Source organism: Orcinus orca, chromosome 13, assembly GCF_937001465.1.
Source record: "Orcinus orca chromosome 13, mOrcOrc1.1, whole genome shotgun sequence".
NCBI lineage: Eukaryota > Metazoa > Chordata > Mammalia > Artiodactyla > Delphinidae > Orcinus > Orcinus orca.
Genome location: NC_064571.1, coordinates 52,220,664 through 52,235,095, shown reverse-complemented (window position 1 = coordinate 52,235,095; position 14,432 = coordinate 52,220,664). Strand labels below are relative to the sequence as shown.

Genomic DNA, 14,432 nt, shown 5'->3' with positions numbered 1-14,432 from the left:
AGAATTTTTACTTGAGTAAATTCAGTACGTTTCTATTCATTTCATGCAAATATGCTCCAAGACCCATAGTTATTAAAAATAGTTTAGGGCTTCCCTGGTGGCACAGTGGTTGAGAGTCCGCCTGCCGATGCAGGGGACACGGGTTCGTGCCCCGGTCTAGGAGGATCCCACATGCCGCGGAGCGGCTGGGCCCGTGAGCCATGGCCGCTGGGCCTGCGCGTCCGGAGCCTGTGCTCTGCAGCGGGAGGGGCCGCAACAGTGAGAGGCCCGTGTACCGGAAAAAAAAAAAATAAATAAAAAATTGTTTAATAGTAGTAGTATTCATTCAAATAAATAAAGTGTGTGTGTGTGTTTGTATGTGTGTGTTTAAAGCATGCTATTCAAACTTCATTGGATTCCAGGGTTGAAAGAAACCTGAGAAATTTTCTAGTTACTTGAAGGTCTTTATTTAACAAACATAAAACTAGGAACCAGAAAAGTTAAATAACTTGTCCATTTTCTTCTTCTATCTCAGAATCCTGGGTTCTTTCTACTAAGCTATACCACTTCCCTAACAAAAGAAGAGACAGCAAATGCATATTTCAAAGATTCAATTTTTTTTTTTTCCGCTGCGTTGGGTCTGTTGCTGCACGTGGACTTTCTGTAGTTGCAGCGAGTAGGGGATACTCTTCGTTCTGGTGCGAGGGCTTCTTATTGCAGTGGCTTCTCTTGTTGCAGAGCATGGGCTCTAGCGCACGGGCTGCAGTAGTTGTGGTGCACAGACTCTGTAGTTGTGGCTCGTGGGCTTAGTTGCTCCGCATCATGTGGGATCCTCCCGGACCAGGGATCGAACCTGTGTCCCCTGAATTGGCAAGGAGACTCCTAACCACTGCTCCACCAGGGAAGTCCCCTCAATTATTTTTAATGCTTATTTTATTTTTAGAAGACTTGTATGCCTCAGAACTGAAAATAAATTCTCCTATGTCATATAATATCTATACAGAAGCAACATTTTATATCATGGTTGCTGGATATCAAGAACATCCAGAAAAGAAATTACTGCAATTTAAAATGAAATATTAATGACAACTACTAAATTTTCTTCCCTGCTTATTAATTTTAAATCATTCAATAAAGTGAATTTAACAATACGGTGATTCTTATGGGTATGGGAAAAACTGATTCCCCTTTGCTAAACCCATCAAAGGTAACTGAAGATTAATAACATGTGTTGTAAAAATTGGCTTATTTCCACGAATTAAAGACACATCACCATGTCTGATGTTATAACCTGTTACTTAGAAAGGAAAAGAAGTGGAATGCATACAGACAGGACTGGCCACATTATCTGCAGGGCCCAGTAAAAAATGAAAATATAGTGCCTTGTTCAAAAAGCAGAAAAATTGCCAAAGTACTGTAATATTAAAGATACCAAAATATAAAACATTCTTCTTTCTTCTTCTCTCTCAACTCATCATGGTGTTTTGTATTTGCTACTTAATGTCCTGTTTCCTTGCCCGGAGATACTTTCAAGATGCCTCTCAAAGGCACCCCGGGGCGCCATTCCACAAATGTGTGCACCCACCATCCACCAGCTGCCAAGTTCACCTCTTTTTTTTTTTAACAGCTTTATTGGAGTATAATTGCTTTACAATGGTGTGTTGGTTTCTGCTTTATAACAAAGTGAATCAGCTATACATATACATATATCCCCATATCTCTTCCCTCTTGCATCTCCCTCCCTCCCACCCTCCCTATTCCACCCCTCTAGGTGGTCACAAAGCACCGAGCTGACCTCCCTGTGCTATGCAGCTGCTTCCTACTAGCTATCTATTTTACATTTGGTAGTGTATATATGTCCATGCCACTCCCTCACTTTGTCCCAGCTTACCCCTCCCCCTCCCCGAGTCTTCAAGTCCATTCTCTAGTAGGTCTGCGTCTTTATTCCCATCTTGCCCCTAGGTTCTTCATGACCTTTTTTTTTTTTTTTTTAGATTGCATACATATGTGTTAGCATACGGTATTTGCTTTTCTCTTTCTGACTTACTTCACTCTGTATGACAGACTCGAGGTCTATCCACCTCACTACAAATAACTCAATTTCGTTTCTCTTTATGGCTGAGTAATATCCCATTGTATCTATGTGCCACATCTTCTTTATCCATTCATCTGCCGATGGACACTTAGGTTGCTTCCATGTCCTGGCTATTGTAAATAGTGCTGCAATGAATATTGTGGTACATGACTCTCTTTGAATTATGGTTTTCTCAGGGTATGTGCCCAGTAGTGGGATTGCTGGGTCATATGGTAGTTCTATTTGTAGTTTTTTAAGGAACCTCCATACTGTTCTCCATAGTGGCTGTATCAATTTACATTCCCACCAGCAGTGCAAGAGGGTTCCCTTTTCTCCACACCCTCTCCAGCATTTATTGTTTCTAGATTTTTTGATGATGGCCATTCTGACAGATGTGAGGTAATATCTCATTGTAGGTTTGATTTGCATTTCTCTAATGATTAATGAGTTGACTTTCTTTCATGTGTTTGTTGGCAATCTGTATATCTTTGGAGAAATGTCTATTTAGGTTTTCTGCCCATTTTGGGATTGGGTTGTTTGTTTTTTTGATATTGAGCTGCATGAGCTGCTTGTAAATTTTGGAGATGAATCCTTTGTCAGTTGCTTCATTTGCAAATATTTTCTCCCATTCTGAGGGTCGTCTTTTTGTCTTATTTATGTTTTCCTTTGCTGTGCAAAAGATTTTAAGTTTCATTACATTCCATTTGTTTATTTTTGTTTTTATTTCCATTTCTCTAGGAGGTTGGTCAAAAAGGATCTTGCTGTGATTTATGTCATGGAGTGTTCTGCCTATGTTTTTCTCTAAGAGCAAGTTCACCTCTTGCCAGCTGCAGGACCTATGCACTGTGCCCTGGACAGGGGCAAGAAGTCAACCTCCCTTCCCATGGCCCACCACCTTAACCCGTGGCAGACGGGCAATCCCCAAAGGATTGCAACCTCCACTCCAAGAGGCACTTGGTACCTTGATGGGGGTACTGAGAGCTTGCCCCTGCCAATACACCCACCAAATGCACTGTGGTGCTGCCAGCCTGGAGCAGGGGTGGCCACTGTCATGCCTGCCCCAAGATGTTGCAGGTGTGTGCTGGTAGAATGTAACTTCCATCATTTCCCCATGACCCAGTTGCCACTCTAGGTAAGGGCAAAGAGGAGGGCAGGTCATCATAACTATGAATATTTTCCTTTTGTCTTTTCTTTCAAGGCTCTGTTCACTTTTTATCAAAGAAGCTAATTAGTCTCAACAAGTATGTTAATGAAAAATGGGATGGACCCTACCAAAATCTCCTTGCCTAGGCAACATTTAAACATTTAAAACAGATATTTTGGGGAGACAGACTCCTAAACCAAAAGGAGGGCTCTAATTGTATGAATTTTTGCCATTTTTATGGTTCTTTTCCTAACACTTCTCTTAGTTACTTGAATAGGTCTTTATTAGTTCTGCTAATCCTACACCTAAAAGTTTCCTTACGTAGGCCTGCCATGGAAGCCTCCATTTTGGCCCCATGTCAACCTTGAAGTAGGAATCAGAACATATTCAAGTCCCTTCCAAGGAAAACCCACCCTTCAAATACTTATAAGCAATGTAGATTCTACTGAAAATTTTGTAAAGGTGCCAAGGGAGGGCTTTATATACCACGGTGTATAGCACACAATTTTATTAATGTCCCCATTCCAATTTGTCTTCTTTCCCTTGTCCCACGGGGAAAGGGGTAACAGAGAGTCAACCTTTTCACATGAAGGGCCAACCCCCAGATCTTCCTCTATGCACCACTGCTCCTATTCTCTCCGTTCTTTACAGCAATAATCCCAACCCAGACTACTGGCCTCAGGGTGAGTGTCACTCAGCCAATACATAAGACTAGGCAGCCCTAAAAATAATGAATTTTTGGACATATACGTTCTGTTCTGTGCATAGATAGGGTATGGCTGAGTACTAGAAAGGAAATGGAAATGGCATAGATATATATTAAATGACATGAGGAACATGGGTTCTTAGGTGAGGAAATATGAATGTCAGCTTAAAATAGAGTTGTTTTGAGATATTTGGGGATTTTATAGTAGCATGAAGAAGAAATTGAAAACAAAGAGAAGTAAAAAGAAAACGGGAAACCTGCAACTCATGCAATTAGATTTATTAAATTATTGTCAATTTAGTTTAGTCTTTGTCCAAATAAGACAGTGCAACAAACACACACAAAGCTAGTAACCACAAAACAAATTAATTCAACAAATATTTGTTGAGTGTGTACTATATGCCAAGCAGTGTTCTAGATGCTTAGAATACATCAGTGAACAAAACAGAGACTGCTGCCCCTCTGAAGTTTACACTCTGGTATGTGTGGGGGTGGGGGTGGGGGTGCAGACTTAAGCAAAATAAAATAAATAAGCTATCTAGTGTGTTGTAAAATAAAGTACAAGGGAAAGAGGATTGGGATTCCTGGGATATGGTTGGGGGAATTTTCAGTATAAAATTAGGAGGTCAAGGCAAGCCTCACTGAGAAAGTAAAATTTAAGCAAAAACTTAAAGGAGGTGGGAGAGTTAGCTAAGCAGATATCTGGGAGAAGAACATTCCAGGCAAAGAGCAATGGTCATAGGGCAGGGGTGTACCTGGCATTGTAAAGAAAGAGCAGGGAAGGCCAATGGTGGTGGTAGTGGTAGGGTTAGATTATGCGGGCTATAAGGACTTCAGCATTATTCTGAGTGAAATGGGGAAGCCAGTGATTAGTTTTGAGCTAAGGAGTAACATGAACTGACAGATTTTAAGAGGATCACTCTGACTGCTGTGGTAAGAAAATACTGCATGGGGGCAAGAATAGATGCAGGGAGTTGGGAGGCTATTAAAGTCATTCGGTGAGAGATGACTGAGGTCTTGATCAAGGTGGTGGCAGTAGAGGTAGGGAGAAGGGGTCAGATTCTAGATATATTTTGAAGTTATGAGAGAAACAGAGGCGCCAAGGATGACTCCAAGGTTTGGGAGTTGCACAATCAGAAAGATAGAGTGAGGCAACGGACCATAGTTACTAAAAATGCCTGACTCCAAATGCAACACTGCTGTGGATCAAAAAGTTGCATTTGCTATAATATAATTTGGAATCTCCTTAATACTCTCTGCCTTCCCTAAATATTTGCCTCATTTATCAAGAACCATTTTCACAACTGCAGTATTTAATTTTGAAGAAACTATTTATTAGATAGCCTGTTGCTGCAGATAAATTTGTTTTACTCTTCCAGCAGTGGAAAAGAAAACAGTTTTCTCTAGTTTCACACGTGCAATCCTTTTAGGCAATTTCTAAAATTGAAGTAGGTTGACTTTTCAGTTGTTTATTTAAAAATAATATTAGACATGAAGAGGTTTAGAAAATGTTGAACTATTTTGCATGGGTTGGGAAGTAGCAGAGCCAGGATTCAAACCTGAGCCTGTCTAAATCTAGGGCTTTTAAAAACTGCACACACTGTCTCTCCACTTCACTGCTAAATAAAAAGGAAAATGGCATTTTAACACTTTCTTGTTCCTGAGAATTACTGAAGCTTCAGATTTGCCTCTGTCTTAGTTCATTTCAGCTGCAACAACAAAATATGATAGACTGGGTGGCTTACAAAACAACATTTACTTCTCACGGTTCTGGAGTCGGGGAAGTCACACAATTCGGTGTCTGGTGAGAATCCTGGTTCACAGACTACCATCTTCTCACTGTAATCTGACATGGCAGAAGGGGCAAGGGAGCTCTGAGGGGTCTTTTATAAGGGTACTTAATCCCATTCCTTAGGGTTCTACTCTCATGACCTAATCATGTGTCAAATTTCTCACCTCCTAAAACCACCTCCTAAAACCATCACATTGGGCATTAGGGGTCAAATAGATGAATTAGGAGGGACACAGACATCAGACCATAGCAGCCTCTTTTGTTAGCAATCAGTATAGTTTTAAATGTGGCCATATTTTAATGGAGTTTCATTGGTCACATTCTGAGCCTGAGTTTCCCCATCTTTAAGCTGAGAGAAGGGATCTAGATCAGTGATTTTCAAGTCTTTAAAAATTCCAGCTCTCTCAAGGCAGGACATATTCTATCACTAACAGGGATTCATTGTAGTAGACATTCTCAATGAGGTAGAAGTGGAAAAGGGCCTGGAAGTTTGACAGAGTCTGGCCTTGAAGATTCTAATTTTACTTCCACTCATTCTGTTAAATCAGTGGTTTTCAAATTGTGTTCTGGAGGAACATTGGATGGAAATGCCTGGGCTTTTCCAGTGCTTCTCTGCCTGTCAGTATCCACCCATCTTCAACCAGAGAAGGTCCACTTTGATTGATAGAGTTGAGCTCCATATAAGATTTCACTAAAATAACAGAAAACCACAACTGTTCTACTTAGAATGGTCTGAAAACTACTGTTCTAATTCAGTGCTTCTCATACTTTAATGTGTGGATGAATCATCTGTACAATCTTTAAAAATGCAGATTCTTAATCAGTGGGTCTGGGGTGGGGCCTGAATTTCTAAGAAACTCCCTGGTGATGCCAGTGCTGCTGAGTGAGCTCTGCTCACACTTTGAGTAGCAAGGCCTAGAATGATCTGTAAGATTGTTTAAACTTTAATAGTTTTTCTACTCAACCCAAAAGACTGCTTATGAAAGGTCTTCCCCAGAGTGATCTATCTGTCTCATTTTCTCAGTGCCTCTTCTTTTTTTTTTTTTTTTTTTTTTGCGGTACGCGGGCCTCCCACTGCCGTGGCCTCTCCGGCCGCAGAGCACAGGCTCCGGACGCGCAGGCCCAGCGGCCCTGGCCCAAGGGCCCAGCCGCTCAGCAGCTCAGCAGCACGTGGGATCCTCCCGGACCGAGGCACGAACCCGCGCCCCCCGCATCGGCAGGCGGACTCCCAACCACTGCGCCATCAGGGAAGCCCTCTCTCCCTCTTTTGAAAGGTAAATGTTTAACCTTCTGGACACGCATTTAAAAATCTTTGTTTGTACAGTGAACACTGTGCCTCAGCCAGTTCATCTCAGCAAGAGCTAACTGTGGAGGGTCAGGGAAATTTGCCACAAGCGAGTTATTTATAGGTAGTTTCTGCGACATGCTCTCCTAAATTTAGCATCTTAATGAACTTCTCCAGATTAAGGAGTAACTCTCTTGCACTCTCCCACCCTTTGTGTAAAAAATTTAGCGCATACTTAGACTGATTATCTTCTTTCCTGTGTTAGAACATTCAAAGAGTTCTTTTCTCAAAATACTTCCTAGGCTGCCTTTGCTCCACATTATCCTTTTTCTGCAGCGGAGCGGGACATAGTCATCCCCTCTCGGAACTTTGTTACCAGAGCTGACCCTCCGCCCTGCCCTTCTCAAGCCTCTACACAGCCCTATGACTCCACATCCTACTGCCTGATGCAGGGGTAAGCAAACTTTTTCTTGAAAGATCTAGATAGTACATATTTTGGGATTTGTGATCCATAGGTTCTCAGCTGCAACTACTCAACTCTGTCCTTGTAAATGCCAAAGCAGCCATAGACAATATGTAAATGAATGTATTTGGCTGTGTTCTGTTATAACTTCATTTATAGAAGTGGAAGTCAGGCCAGATTCCCCCCACACCACCCTGCCCCCAGGCTGTAGTTTGCTGACCCCTGATCTACATGCTTGTTGAAATAATACCAGTCAGACTACAACCCCTGGGAATTTGGAATTGCGACCCTGAGGCTGAGTTAAGGAATAACTGTGGGTTGCTAAGCAGGAAAGTTGGGCAAACTGGGTGGGGGCCAGTGGTGGATAGATGGGATCACTATTTGGGACAGTCATAGGCCACATGCAAGCAAAAAACAAGCAGAAAAGCCAATCTGCAGAGAGAATGAAGCAGGCATATGAAGAAACACCAACACTAGAGACCATAAGATGAGAGAGAGAAGGGGGGGAAGGGGAGTTCTTGTAAAGTTGGCTGTGCTTCCCACAGTTGTCTCATGTAATCCCTGCCTATTTTTACGTTCGTTCCTCCTTCCCTTTAGCCAGCAGGCATGAATTCTGTTTCTTGCAACTAGATAACCCCAAACTCGATCAACCTTTTATACTCTAGGCATTCCAAATAACTGGCAATCCTCGGACTTGAACAGTCACCTCTCACACAACCAGGCTTTGCTAGGTGCAGGGCCACTGCCCACCCCCACACTGCCACTTCTATTCTATAGTCTTTTCTTTTGTCATATTTTGCTCAGGCATCATCTGTGGCTGAGTTAGGACTCAGTTCCCACTGCTCCTTATGTAAAGATCTATCACTGCACTTACAATACCAAATTATATTTTCTGATTTGCTGGTCTGTAATATATATATATTTTTTGGCCATCCTCACAAAATGTATTTATTCATTTTTCTTCTTCGTAGTCATCCATTTTATACACATCAGTGTATACATGTCAATCCCAATCTCCCAATTCATCACACTACCACCTCCACCCCTCTACCACTTTCCCCCCTTGGTGTCCATACATTTGTTCTCTACTTCTGTGTCTCAATTTCTGCTCTGCAAACCGGTTCATCTGTACCATTTTCTAGGTTCCACATATATTCATTAATATACGATATTTGTTTTTCTCTTTCTGACTTACTTCACTCTGTATGACAGTCTCTAGATCCAACCACATCTCTACATATGACCCAATTTCATTCCTTTTTATGTCTGAGTAATATTCCATTGTATATATGTACCACCACTTCTTTATTCATTCGTCTGTCGATGGGCATTTAGGTTGCTTCCATGACCTGGCTATTGTAAATAGTGCTGCAATGAACATTGGGGTGCATGTGTCTCTTTGAATTATGGTTTTCTCTGGGTATATGTCCAGTAGTGGGATTGCTAGGTCATATGGTAATTCTATTTTTAGTTTTCTAGGGAACCTCCATACTGTTCTCCATAGTGGCTGTATCAATTTACATTCCCACCAACAGTGCAAGAGGGTTCCCTTTTCTCCACACCCTCTCCAGCATTTGTTGTTTGTAGATTTTCTGATGATGCACATTCTAAGTGGTGTGAGGTGATACCTCATTGTAGCTTTGATTTGCATTTCTCTAATAATTAGTGATGTTGAGCAGCTTTTCATGTGCTTCTTGGCCATCTGTATGTCCTCTTTAGAGAAATGTCTATTTAGGTCTTCTGCCCATATTTGATTGGGTTTTTTGTTTGTTTGTTTTTGTTTGTTTTTCTAATTTATTTATTTATTTATGTTTGGCTGCATTGGGTCTTCGTTGCTATGCACGGGCTTTTCTCTGGTTGTGTCGAATGGGGCTACTCTTTGTTGCGGTAAATAGGCTTCTCATTGCGGTGGCTTCTCTTGTTGCGGAGCACGGGCTCTAGGCACGCAGGCTTCAGTAGTTGTGGCACGTGGGCTGAGTAGTTGTGGCTCATGGGCTCTAGAGCGCAGGCTCAGTAGTTGTGGTGCACGGGCTTAGTTGCTCCACGGCATGTGGAATATTCCTGGACCAGGGCTCAAACCCATGTCCCCTGCATTGGCAAGCAGATTCTTAACCACTGCGCCACCAGGGAAGTCCTTGGGTTGTTTGTTTTTTAAATATTGAGCTGCATGAGCTGTTTATATATTTTGGAGATTAATCCTTTGTCCGTTGATTCATTTGCAAATATTTTTTCCCATTCTGATGGTTGTCTTTTCATCTTGTTTGTAGTTTACTTTGCTTTGCAAAAGCTTTTAAGTTTCATTAGGTCCCATTTGTTTATTTTTGTTTTTATTTCCATTACTCTAGGAGGTGGATCAAAAAAGATCTTGCTGTGATTTATGTCAAAGAGTGTTCTTCCTATGTTTTCCTCTAAGAGTTTTATGGTGTCTGGTCTTATATTTAGGTCTCTAATCAATTTTGAGTTTATTTTTGTGTATGCTGTTAGGGAGTGTTCTAATTTCATTCTTTTACATTTGCTGTCCAGTTTTCCCAGAACCACTTATTGAAGAGACTGTCTTTTTTCCATTGTACATCCTTGCCTCCTTTGTCATAGATTAGGTAACCATATGTGTGTGGGTTTATTTCTGGGCTTTCTATCCTGTTCCATTGATGTATATTTCTGTTTTTGTGCCAGTACCATATTGTCTTGATTACTGTAGCTTCGTAGTATAGTCTGAAGTCAGGGAGCATGATTCCTCCAGCTCCGCTTTTTTCCCTCAAGACTGCTTTGGCTATTCGGGGTCTTTTGTGTTTCCATACAATTTAAAAATTTTTTTGTTCTAGCTCTGTAAAAAATGCCATTGGTAATTTGATACGGATTGCATTGAATCTGTAGATTTCTTTGGGTAGTATAGTCATTTTCACAATATTGATTCTTCCACTCCAAGGACATGGTATATCTCTCCATCTGTTGGTATCATCTTAATTTCTTTCATCAGTGTCTTATAGTTTTCTGCATACAGGTCTTTTGTCTCCCTAGGTAGGTTTATTCCTAGGTATTTTATTCTTTTTTTTGCAATGGTAACTGGGAGTGTTTCCTTAATTTCTCTTTCAGATTTTTCATCATTAGTATATAGGAATGCAAGAGATTTCTGTGCATTAATTTTGTATCCTGCAACTTTACCACATTCACTGATTAGCTCTAGTAGTTTTCTGGTGGCATCTCTAGCATTCTCTATGTATAGTATCATGTCATCTGCAAACAGTGACAGTTTTACTTCTTCTTTTCCAATTTGTACTCCTTTTATTTCTTTTTCTTCTCTGGTTGCCATGGCTAGGACTTCCAAAACTATGTTGAATAATAGTGGCGAGAGTGGACATCCTTGTCTTGTTCCTGATCCTAGAGGAAATGCTTTCAGTTTTTCACCATTGAGAATGATGTTTGTTGTGGGTTTGTTGTATATGGCCTTTATTATGTTGAAGTAGTTTCCCTCTATGCCCACTTTCCGGAGAGTTTTTATCATAAGTGGGTATTGAATTTTGTTAAAAGATTTTTCTGCATCTATGGAGATGATCATACGGTTTTTATTCTCCAGTGTGTTAATATGGTGTATCACGTTGATTGATTTGCGTATATTGAAGAATTTTTGCATTCCTGGGATAAATCCCACTTGATCATGGTGTATGATCCTTTTAATGTGTTGTTGAATTTTGTTTGCTAGTATTTTGTTGAGGATTTTTGCATCTATATTAATCAGTGATATTGCTCTGTAATTTTCTTTTTTTGCAGTATCTTTGTCTGGTTTGGGTATCAGGGTGATGGTGGCCTCATAGAATGAGTTTGAGAGTGTCCTTCCTCTGTAAATTTTTGGAAGAGTTTGAGGAGGATGGGTGTTAGCTCTTCTCTAAATGTTTGCTAGAATTCACCTGTGAAGCCATCTGGTCCTGGACTTCTGTTTGTTGGAAGATTTTAAATCACAGTTTCAATTTCATTACCTGTGATTAGTCTGCTCATATTTTCGATTTCTTCCTGGTTCAGTCTTGGAAGGTTACACCTTTCTAAGAATTTGTCCATTTCTTCCAGGTTGTCCATTTTATTGGCATAGAGTTCCTTGTAGTAGTCTCTTAGGATGCTTTGTATTTCTGCTGTGTCTGTTGTAACTTCTCCTTTTTCATTTCTAATTTTATTGATTTCAATTCTCTCCCTCTTTTTCTTGATGAATCTGGCTAATGGTTTATCAATTTTGTTTATCTTCTCAATGAACCAGTTTTTAGTTTTATTGATCTTTGCTATTCTTTTCTTTATTTGTATTTCATTTATTTCTGCTCTGATCTTTATGATTTCTTTCCTTCTGCTAACTTTGGGTTTTGTTTGTTCTTCTTTCTCTAGTTCTTTTAGGTGTAAGGTTAGATTGTTTGAGATTTTTCTTGTTTCTTTAGGTAGGCTTGTATAGCTATAAACTTCCCTCTTAGAACTGCTTTTCTGCATCCCATAGGTTTTGGATCGTCGTGTTTTCATTGTCATTTGTCTCTAGGTATTTTTTGATTTCCTCTTTGATTTCTTCAGTGATCTCTTGGTTATTTAGTAACGTATTGTTTAGCCTCCATGTGTTTGTGTTTTTTACGTTTTTTTCCCTGTAATTAATTTCTAATCTCATAGCGTTGTGGTCAGAAAAGACGCTTGATACGATTTCAATTTTCTTAAATTTACTGAGGCTTGATTTGTGACCCAAGATGTGATCTTTCCTGGAGAATGTTCCATGTGCACTTGAGAAGAAAGTGTAATCTGCTGTTTCTGGATGGAATGTCCTATAAATATCAATTAAGTCTATCTGGTCTATTGTATCATTTAAAGCTTCTGTTTCCTTATTAATTTTCTGTTTGGATGATCTGTCCATTGGTGTAAGTGAGGTGTTAAAGTCCCCCACTATGATTCTGTTACTGTCGATTTCCTCTTTCAGAGCTGTTAGCAGTGGCCTTATGTATTGAGGTGCTCCTATGTTGGGTGCATATATGTTTATAATTGTTATATCTTCTTCTTGGATTGATCCCTTGATTATTATGTAGTGTCCTTCCTTGTCTCTTGTACCATTCTTTATATTAAAGTCTATTTTATCTGATATGAGTATTGCTACTCCAGTTTTCTTTTGATTTTCATTTGCATGGAATATCTTTTTCCATCCCTTCACTTTCAGTCCCTATGTGTCCCTAGGTCTGAAGTGGGTCTCTTGTAGACAGCATATATATGGGTCTTGTTTTTGTATCCATTCAGCACGCCTGTGTCTTTTGGTTGGAGCATTTAATCCATTCACGTTTAAGGTAATTATTGATATGTATGTTCCCATTACCATTTTCTTAATTGTTTTGGGTTTGTTTTTGTAGGTTCTTTTGTGTTTCCCACTTAGAGAAGTTCCTTTAGCATTTGTTGTGGAGCTGGTTTGGTGGTGCTCAATTCTCTTAGCTCTTGCTTGTCTGTAAAGCTTTTGATTTCTCCATCGAATCTGAATGAGATCCTTGCTGGGTAGAGTAATCTTGGTTGTAGGTTCTTCCCTTTCATCACTTTAAGTATATCATGCTACTCCCTTCTGGATTGTAGAGTTTCTGCTGAGAAATCACCTGTAAGCCTTATGGGAGTTCCCTTGTATGTTATTTGTCGTTTTTCCCTTGCTGCTTTCAATAATTTTTATTTGTCTTTAATTTTTGCCAATTTGATTACTATATGTCTCGACATGTTTCTCCTTGGGTTTATCCTGTATGGGACTCTCTGCACTTCCTGGACTTGGGTGGCTATTTCTTTTCCCATGTTAGAGAAGTTTTCGACTATAATCTCTTCAAATATTTTCTCTGGTCCTTTCTCTCTCTCTTCTCCTTCTGGGACCCCTGTAATGCGAATGTTGTTGCATTTAATGTTGTCCCAGAGATCTCTTAGGCTGTCTTCATTTCTTTTCATTCTTTTTTCTTTATTCTGTTTTGCAGCAGTGAATTCCACCATTCTGTCTTCCAGGTGACTTATCCATTCTTCTGCCTCAGTTATTCTGCTATTGATTCCTTCTAGTGTAGTTTTCATTTCAGTTATTGTATTGTTCATCTCTGTTTGTTTGTTCTTTAATTCTTCTAGATCTGTGTTAAACATTTCTTGCATCTTCTCGATCTTTGCCTCCATTCTTTTTCCGAGGTCCTGGATCATCTTCATTATAATTATTGTGAATTCTTTCTCTGGAAGATTGCCTATCTCCATTTCATTTAGTTGTTTTTCTGGAGTTTTATCTTATTACTTCATCTGGTACATAGCCCTTTGCCTTTTCATCTTGTCTGTCTTTCTGTGAATGTGGTTTTTGTTCAACAGCCTGCTGGATTGTAGTTCTTCTTGCTTCTGCTGTCTGCCCTCTCTGGTCTGTAATTTTAACTATAACTTTCGTCTCTGTGCTAGGTACAGTGCCTGGCACATAGTAGGAACTGAATATGCTTACTTAATGAATGAAGTAAAGGTACCCATTGGTAAACAGATCTGTAAAATACAGATGTGTTCCAAACAGGTGATATGTTCCAAAAGGGATCCTTGGATGTCTCTTCCAGCTTCATGAGCCCAAACAGAAATAAAATAAGTGATGAATTTGTTCATATGTAAAGGATTATAGAAAAGGACTCAATATGCCGTTATATTCAACCTCATTAAAAGTGTTGTTCAAACCTATATTCTTACTGAAATTTTTCTCTGCCTATTTTATCAGTAACTGCATATGTTAACATCTCCCACTAAAATTGTCATTTTTTTCTTCCTTGTCATTCTGTAATTTTTGCTTTATGTACCATGAGGTTATGTTATTAGAACAATACAAATTTAGAATTTAAAAAATCTTCCTGGCTAATTAAATCTTTACCATTATGAAGAGTCTCCCTTTATCTCTAGCACTACTTTTTGTTTTAGAGTCTACTTAATCTATTCCAGCTTTCTTTTGGTAGTATTGCATGGTTTAGTTTTTTCCATCCCTTTTCTTTTGAACTTTTTGC

General features: G+C 39.7%; 1 long non-coding RNA gene across 12 annotated transcripts in view; it reads right to left on the bottom strand.

Moving 5' to 3' along the window:
• LOC125960884 (uncharacterized) overlaps positions 1 to 14,432 on the bottom strand; it is a 323,923-nt gene that overhangs the window by 295,954 nt on the left and 13,537 nt on the right. The gene's annotated exons all lie outside the window — the stretch shown is intronic.